The sequence below is a fragment of the Lontra canadensis genome, unplaced genomic scaffold (genome assembly GCF_010015895.1).
Source record: "Lontra canadensis isolate GAN:19392208 unplaced genomic scaffold, GSC_riverotter_1.0 scaffold5, whole genome shotgun sequence".
Classification (NCBI taxonomy): Eukaryota; Metazoa; Chordata; class Mammalia; order Carnivora; family Mustelidae; genus Lontra; species Lontra canadensis.
In genome coordinates this window covers 24,266,222-24,274,047 of record NW_022630999.1, presented here as the reverse complement: position 1 = coordinate 24,274,047, position 7,826 = coordinate 24,266,222, and the positions used below count along the sequence as shown (strand labels likewise).

Below are 7,826 nucleotides of genomic sequence, written 5' to 3'. Positions count from 1 at the left end.
CTTCTTCTTCTTCTTCTTCTTCTTCTTCTTCTTCTTCTTCTTCTTCTTTTTAATCCACAATGTGTTTATTGGGATAGTTTCCCATTGGTTTTGATTCCAGATGCTTTGGGTGGTGCCTCCGTCTGAAGGTGCATCCTTCCAGAAGCCTTATGTTTCCTCCTGTGGGCTGGCAGCGGATGCAGAGCAACCAACACACAGAACTACCGCTTGTGTGTGGCCGAGGGCGGTGGATTTTATAACATCCGGGCCAGCTCACGCCTATGAAGAAGGAGCTGGGGCTCTGTAGCAGGCACTCCTTCTCGTGCTTCCTCTTCTTCTCTTCTAGGGATGGGGGAGAAGGTCCTTCGAGAGGGTCATGTCCTTGTGAGGAGGTTGTCATCGCCAGAAACTCATCTGGTTAGCTTCCAGTCTTCTTTCAAATCAGCTCTGGTCTGACCTTGGCTCCCATGCCCAACTCCCAGGGGAGGCTGGCTTCTGGAGTCTTAGGCAACTGAGCATCACTGCCCTCCCTGGTCTGTGAGATCCCTGAGACACGGATCTTGTCTGCTTTTCTTCCTAGCATTTAGTTCACCATCTGGCCCATAGGAAGCATTCAACATATTTTGTTGTCTAAAGGAAAGAGGGAAGGAAGGAACGAACGAACAGACGGACAGACAGGCAAATGTGGTCCTTTTCTCCAGGATTCTACCAGATCCCCAAAGGCGGTGATGGCCTAGTGCCCGACACATGCCTGGTGTGTGAGCACTTAATAAATGTGTATTGAAATGAAGGTGAGCCATGACTTTCAAGTATCACAAAGGACCAAAAATAAACAAATAAACATTAAAAAGACAGACATGTAAATACATGGTCCCCAGCCTCATGGAGCTTTCAGCGAAAGAAGGGAAAAGGGGCAAGTACACGAATAACCATAGTACAGCATGAAAATAAATAGGTGTCCCAAGAAGGCTACAGACCAAAGATAGGAAGTTCAGGGTCAGGGAAGGTCACATCCGAGGAAGAGCTGAGAGAGGGGAGCAGCACACGGCACAGAGGGAGATGAATGGGAAGAGGTTTTCGGGAGAGGACCTTGAGCTCCGCAAGTGTTCTGGACTGTATCTGGAGCCGTGTGTCCAGTACTGTGCTGGGTTGTTCCTGGTGAAAGTGAGGGGAGAGGGTACCCATCTAGCACCACCCCCTTTCCAAGGCCTTTCTGTTTTACAAAGGCTCAAGACAAGGCAGGCAGTTTATAAGGCCACAAGGGCCAGAAAGGTACGGTAACCACAAGATACAGGTAGGCTGTAAGACTGTGGACAAAGCATTGTCGCCTGCGTGACAAGCAGAGACAGCTGCTTCTCAACGGCTGCTAGTTGTGGTCATGCGTGACTCTGGGCCCCGTGTCATGACGTCTTCCCTTTTTCTTTTCCTCAAGAAAAAAACAGAAGTCCGGATTCTTAAGTGAAATCTTCCAATTTTCAAATGTTGGTGACTAATTCAATTTTTTGGTTTGAAAAATACCCTTTGGTCAAACAAAACACACCCGTGGATGCCATCCAGACCGCAGGCCCCATTCAGCTACACGCAACCGGTTTGCAACCTCTGGCCCAAATAGATGGACTCATGAAAATTAAAACAGCCGTTTTGTGCCCACAAGATTAGCAAATGTTAAGAAATCTGTTCAGATCAAACCTTGCCAAGAAAGTGGAGCAACAGGAACGCTCAGATACAGCTGCTGGGCGTGATGAGTGGAGAAAAAGTGGTGTTAGCTTGGAAAGATAAGGATTTGCATATCCTATTACCTACCGGTTCCACTCCTAAGCACAGGCTCTGGGGAGATGGTTACAAATGCACAGAGAAACATATGAGAATTTTGGCTGCTGCATTGTTTCTTACGGCAAGAAGTTAGAAACACACCAAATGCCAATTGCCGGGAGAATAAACAAGCCGTGGGTACATTTGTAGAGGAGCATGAAAGTAACCTAAGTGCTATCAGTTAACGTGGGTCTGGTGTCTCCAAGGGCTCAGGTCACATGACTGCTAAGGGTTTCCATCTCTACAGTGAAACGTTCCTAGAAATTATTAACCTTCTGTGAACAGAATTTTTACTCCTTCAGCAACTCTGAGCATCCAGACCCAAACAGAAAGTATCCCTGCCCTTGAGTGTGGTAGAAGACATCAGTCAACCACCAAACAAGAGCAGAGAGTCTCGAAGAGTGAAAGAGCCGGGCACTATCGGGAAGCCCTAGGGAGGAGGAAGTTGGTATAGATGGAGGGGGATAGTAGGATATAGATAGTCAGGGATGTCTTTTCTATAGAAGGCATATTTGAATCGAAACTTGAGAAGTTAGCCAGGAAAGAAATGCAGAAAAAACATATCAGGCCATGGGAACAGCCCTACAAAGGCCCTGAGCCTGGAAATTGCTTAGAGAAGCTCAGTGTGGCCAGAGCATGGGGCACTAACCCTTCAAGCCTTGCTAGCAGCAAGGAATCATCTGGGTTCATTGTTCTACCCAATTTTCAAGATGGCTGGCTAGCCAGAATGATGTCTGAAATCTACATGACAAGCAAAACTAACTGGATTTAATGCACAGGTTCTGGCTGCGTTAACATGGTGTTCTACTAAGCTAACTCATCAGCTAGAAAGAAAGGAGAGAATATGTAGTAGGCTCAAATGTCTCCCTTCTGCCTGCATGAAGGGACCATGGTAAAGTTAAGTCTAGACACCCAGGGAATGAAAGATCATTACCCAAAATAGTTTCAGCTTCTTTTTAAAAAAGATATTATTTATTTATTTGAGAGAGAGAGAAAGCACAGAGGGAGAGGAAGAGGGAGAAGCAGGCTCCCTGTTGAGCAGGGAGCTCGATGAGGGACCGGATCCCAGGACCCTGAGATTATGACCTGAGCCAAAGGCAGAGGCTCAACCCACTGAGCCACCCAGGCGCCCCTTGTTTCAGCTTTTTTGTTTTTGTTTTTAGATTTTTAAAAAGATTTTATTTATTTATTTATTCAACAGACAGAGATCACAAGTAGGCAGAGAAGTAGGCAGAGAGAGGAGGAAGCAGACTCCCTGCTGAGCAGAGAGCCCAATGCGGGGCTTGATCCCAGAACCCTAGGATCATGACCTGAGCCAAAGGCAGAGGTTTTAACCCACTGAGCCACTCAGGAGGCCCTCATTTCAGCTTTTAAAGACAAACAAATTCGTGTGAGATACTCAGCTCCATGAATGAAAGGTATCACAACCATTCAGTGGTGGCTCTTCTCATGGTTTCTAATTCACAAATTGTTACATCTGTGTGCATTTCCATTTATCTCAACACGCTTACAAACTCAAATAATCTCAGAATCTAATTTAAAAACTTTCTGTCGAAGGGCACGGACGAATGGATAAGGAAGATGTGGTCCATATACACTATGGAGTATTATGCCTCCATCAGAAAGGATGAATACCCAACTTTTATATCAACATGGATGGGACTGGAGGAGATTATGCTGAGTGAAATAAGTCAAGCAGAGAGCGTCAAGTGTCATATGGTTTCACTTATTTGTGGAGCATAACAAATAACATGGAGGACATAGGGAGATGGAGAGGAGATAGGAGTTGAGCGAAATTGGAGGGGGAGGTGAACCATGAGAGACTATGGACTCTAAAAACAATCTGACGGTTTTGAAGGGGAGGGGGTGGGAAGTTGGGGGAGCCAAGTGGTGGGTATTAAGGAGGGCACGTATTGCATGGAGCACTGGGTGTGGTGCAAAAAACAATGAATTCAGTTATGCTGAAAAGAAATAAAAAAATAAAATAAAATAAGAGACAAATTTGTTTGTAAAAATAAAAATAAATAAACAAACAAATAAACAAATAAATAAAAACTTTCTGTGTTCACTGTTTAATCTGGAGTGTTTTGGCCAAGAAATCTCAACTGAGCACAGCTCATACACTACAGTGTGTACATTTTTTAAAATTTCATGTTCTTGGTAATGAGGAATGGGCCAAGGACGGTGGGACTTTGCACAGGCTCCCGGAGGCCTCACAATGCTCATGACCACCTGTTAGGAACAGGAGTGCAGTGTTTCATCTCAGTAGTGGCTTTCACCCCAAGCTCTCCATAATGAATTTTGCAGTCAGATTCCACAAGACCTATTCAGTGTTTGGCTAAATCTCATGGAACATCTCATTTCCTTTCAATTTTTCATTAGTTTGAATTAAAAGTAAAAAAAAAAAAAAAGCTAACAAGCATGGCTTGCATGGGTATTTCTAAATTAAAACACAGCTACATTGTCATTCATTTTGTTGTTTACAGACCTGACCCCCACCGCCTTCTCTACCCACCACCCCACCACCTGGTCTGAAATGCCTCCAGTCTTGCAGTGCCCTGTGTGCCCTTAGAGAGCGTGACCTGACCTTGTTCCAGGAGGAAGATGAGGAGAATGGCTTCCTTCCCATGACACAGTTCTTTGGAATTGGTGGGTGCTAAGCAATGAGCATTTGCATTCTCATCTCATATCTACAGCTCCCATTTCCACAAAATCTAAATGGAACTAGCAAGCAAGGAGAGGTGGGGTTCAGGGAGGATGGAGAATAGAAGTGTCCTGGAACTTTGGACAATGAATTATCTCATAGGATCCATACCCAAGACAGGCGTGTCTGTGAGATTTCCCACAGAAAAAATGTAGAAAATACTATGCAGTCTATTTATATGACCTCATTGGATTCACAAAGTCTACTGTTTTCTGCTCCCAGATTCCTTTTGGAATTGGAGCTCAAATTTTCATTGAGTCTCTAAATACTGTCCATCTTTTGATCTTGTCCCACCTCTCTGACCATGTTCATTCATTCAACAAACTTTTTTTTAGCCTCTCCTAAGTGCCAGGGATTATACTAGGCACAGGATTATTTTGATGGGAGGGGTAAGTTACTGTTGGCAATCACTTACTCCTACCCACATCTCTGTAAGAAAGTTACATGTTCACCTAACGCCATATAACTTGCTGTACTTTCTGGAGGCTACTTTGGGCTTGGCCATGGGTCAAACTCTGGCCAACAGAAAGAGAGCAGGCATGATACACACCATGTCCAGGCAGAAGCTTTTAGAGGCATCACCACTTCCTTCAGACCTCTTGCTTCTCCTTTTTTCCCTGAAAACAGCATGTCCCAGACGGAGGTGGTTCTTTCTACTAAATCCTGGAATGTGAAGACATATGGAGCAGATGGCTGGCTGGAACAGAGCCACTGCTGACCTACAGTGGAACACGTATGTTATAAGAGTGAAAAAAAAAAAGTGTCCATTGCTGACAGCCACTGGGATTATGAGGTAGTCACTATAGCAAGCTGATGGATACACTTATCAATGCAGCAAAAGCAGATCTGACCCTTGCTCATATGGATCTAATAGTCTAATCAGGGAAGCCAGTCAGTAAGCATATAAACCGGCTGATAGTCATGTAAGTATCAAATAACATCCCTTCATTCTGCAGTAAGTCCTCTTACTCATCCAGCCAAATGTAGCCCTTGCCCCCCACCCCCCATTCTGGCCATATTCTCTTCCTTGACAACTCCATCTATTCCCATAGCTTCATATCTCTTCAAATGATCCTTTAATCTATTTTCCTAGTCTGGCCCTCACTTACAAGTGCTAGACCCATATTCCCAGTAGAGAGCTGGATATCATGCCTGCAGGATCCATTTGTGTACCTAAACTCAGCATGACTGGAACCAAATGCATTGATTATTTCTCATGGTTTCTGTGGGTCAGGAATTCAGGAAGGGCTCATCTGGGTGGCTCTTCTCAATGGTGCTGGAACAATGAGGGGCTGCCCCCATTGGATCTATTCAAGTGTTTCCTCCTCCCTGAGTGTGATCTTAGGGTCTCTCTTTGTGCTCTTTCCATGGGGGCAAGTTTGGGCTTCCTTACAGCATGGCAGCTTCTGCGTAGTCAGGCTATTTACACAGTAACTAAAGATAACGAGGATCAAGTTAGTCCTGGCAGCAAGACAGAATTGGAATCCCTTTTTGGGAATTGCTGCCGTGTTCTCTTGGTTGCAAACAAATGATAAGCCTGCTCAGGTTTGCGAGTAGGGGAATTAGACTTTATTTCCTTCTGTGGTGGAGAAGAAGATAATATGGCGACCATCTTTGAAAATAGAATTTGCTACTTCATCCCCAGATGCTCTTCTTGACTTCTTGTCTGTGCTGGTACCAAATCCTGCCATTTTACCTCCACAGCTGCCCTCTGCTTTCCATTCTCATAAAGCTCTCCTCAGGATCAGGTTCAAACAACTTCCAGTGAGAGCTAATAGTGACATGGCTCTCTATTCCAATGTCTCTTCTTTCCTCTCCACTGTGACACCATATCTGTTTCTTAAGTGCCATGCTAATCATGTCACACATCTGTGGAGTGAACAGCACACAGTAAGTTTTCCTGACTGTTGGGTTTTACTGAACATCTTTGAGGGCCCTCCTTTGTCTGTTGAGTTAGATACAAAGCCCTTGCTCTGATACTGAAAGCCTTCCATAATATTCATTAATTTATTCAACCAATATTTATTGGGTATCCACTCTATACCAGACACTGTGCTAGGAGCTGGACGAAGGGGATGGGTGGGTGGGGTGGGAGATAAAGGCTGAGAGGAACTGCTCCCTGCCTTCATGGAGCTTCTATGAGTATAAATATTCAGTCATTCATTCAAAAAGTTTCATGTGCTGAACATGCAAATATTCCCCAGATATGGCCCTAATCCTTCCCAAGTGGGACAGTGTTTATATAAGAGTAATATGACCACATTTTATGTCATTTGGCACAAAGAATTAAATTGAATTTCCTTGAAAAACATGTTCTGAATAACCTGGAATATCTATTTATTTCCTTTTTCTGTCCAGAAAATTTCCATTTTTACATTTTAGCATATGTCAGGCTACTTGTCTGGAATTCTTCTCATTTCTCCCCAGTCTTCAAACTCTAGCTCAGACCCTATAAACTATAAGGGATGTCTTATCTGCTGTCCAATTAAGTGTGGATTCTTCCTCCCTTGACCCTCCACAGCATTCTGTTTATGCCTCCCTCAGGCCACTTCTTATGTTCTGCTTTATATGATAGATAATTATGTGTGAGTCTTGGTGCCCCTGCTAGACTATTAGGCCCTTGAAGGCAGGGAAGGGGTCCTTCTTGTCTGTATTGGTTTGATTACCTATACATACTGTAGATACTCAATATCTACTGAATTAATAGATAGTCCGGGAATGAACTTGAGAAAGTACAAATCTATTGCCTTGTTTTGAGGCAAGGAATATTAGCAGAATCATTTGGTTCAAAGTCCTGGAAATCCAATTTAAACTGGCTTTAGTGAAAATTAGAAGTATTGGCTGATGTAACTGAGAAGTCCATGGATTGTTCCATGCCACTGAGAACCCCTCCCTCTCTCTCTGTTGGTTCTGCTTGCCGCTGGTGGGGCCTTGTTCTCGGACAAGTTCTCCAGTTGCCCACAAGGCTTATATCCTATTAGCTTAGCAGCTCCCTAGGAAAGAGAATAATGTTTTGCTAAATTCCAGGATTAAGTGTCATTGGCTCAGCTGAGGTCACAGGCTCGCCTGGAGTGATCCCTGTGGCCCAGGGCTGTGGTCCTCTGTGTCACCACATCCTTGAGGCCATAGGGGACTGTCAAGGCTCTGGAGCAGAGACAGGATGAATTGTCTAGCAATATTGTGAGAAAAACCATCTGATGGGAATGTGAATTGGTGACAATGACAGATAAAAGAGAGGAGTCAAAAATGACATTTGGACTCCAAGCGCAGGACCTCAATTCCATTTTGAAGAAAAGACCAGCCAAGGCCGAGGGGCAGGAAGCATCTGAAC

The 7,826-nt window shown here is 44.3% G+C and overlaps 1 pseudogene; it reads right to left on the bottom strand.

Moving 5' to 3' along the window:
• Positions 1-49: 49 nt before the first annotated feature.
• LOC116864425 lies at positions 50-357 on the bottom strand (annotated as a pseudogene).
• Positions 358-7,826: the final 7,469 nt, after the last annotated feature.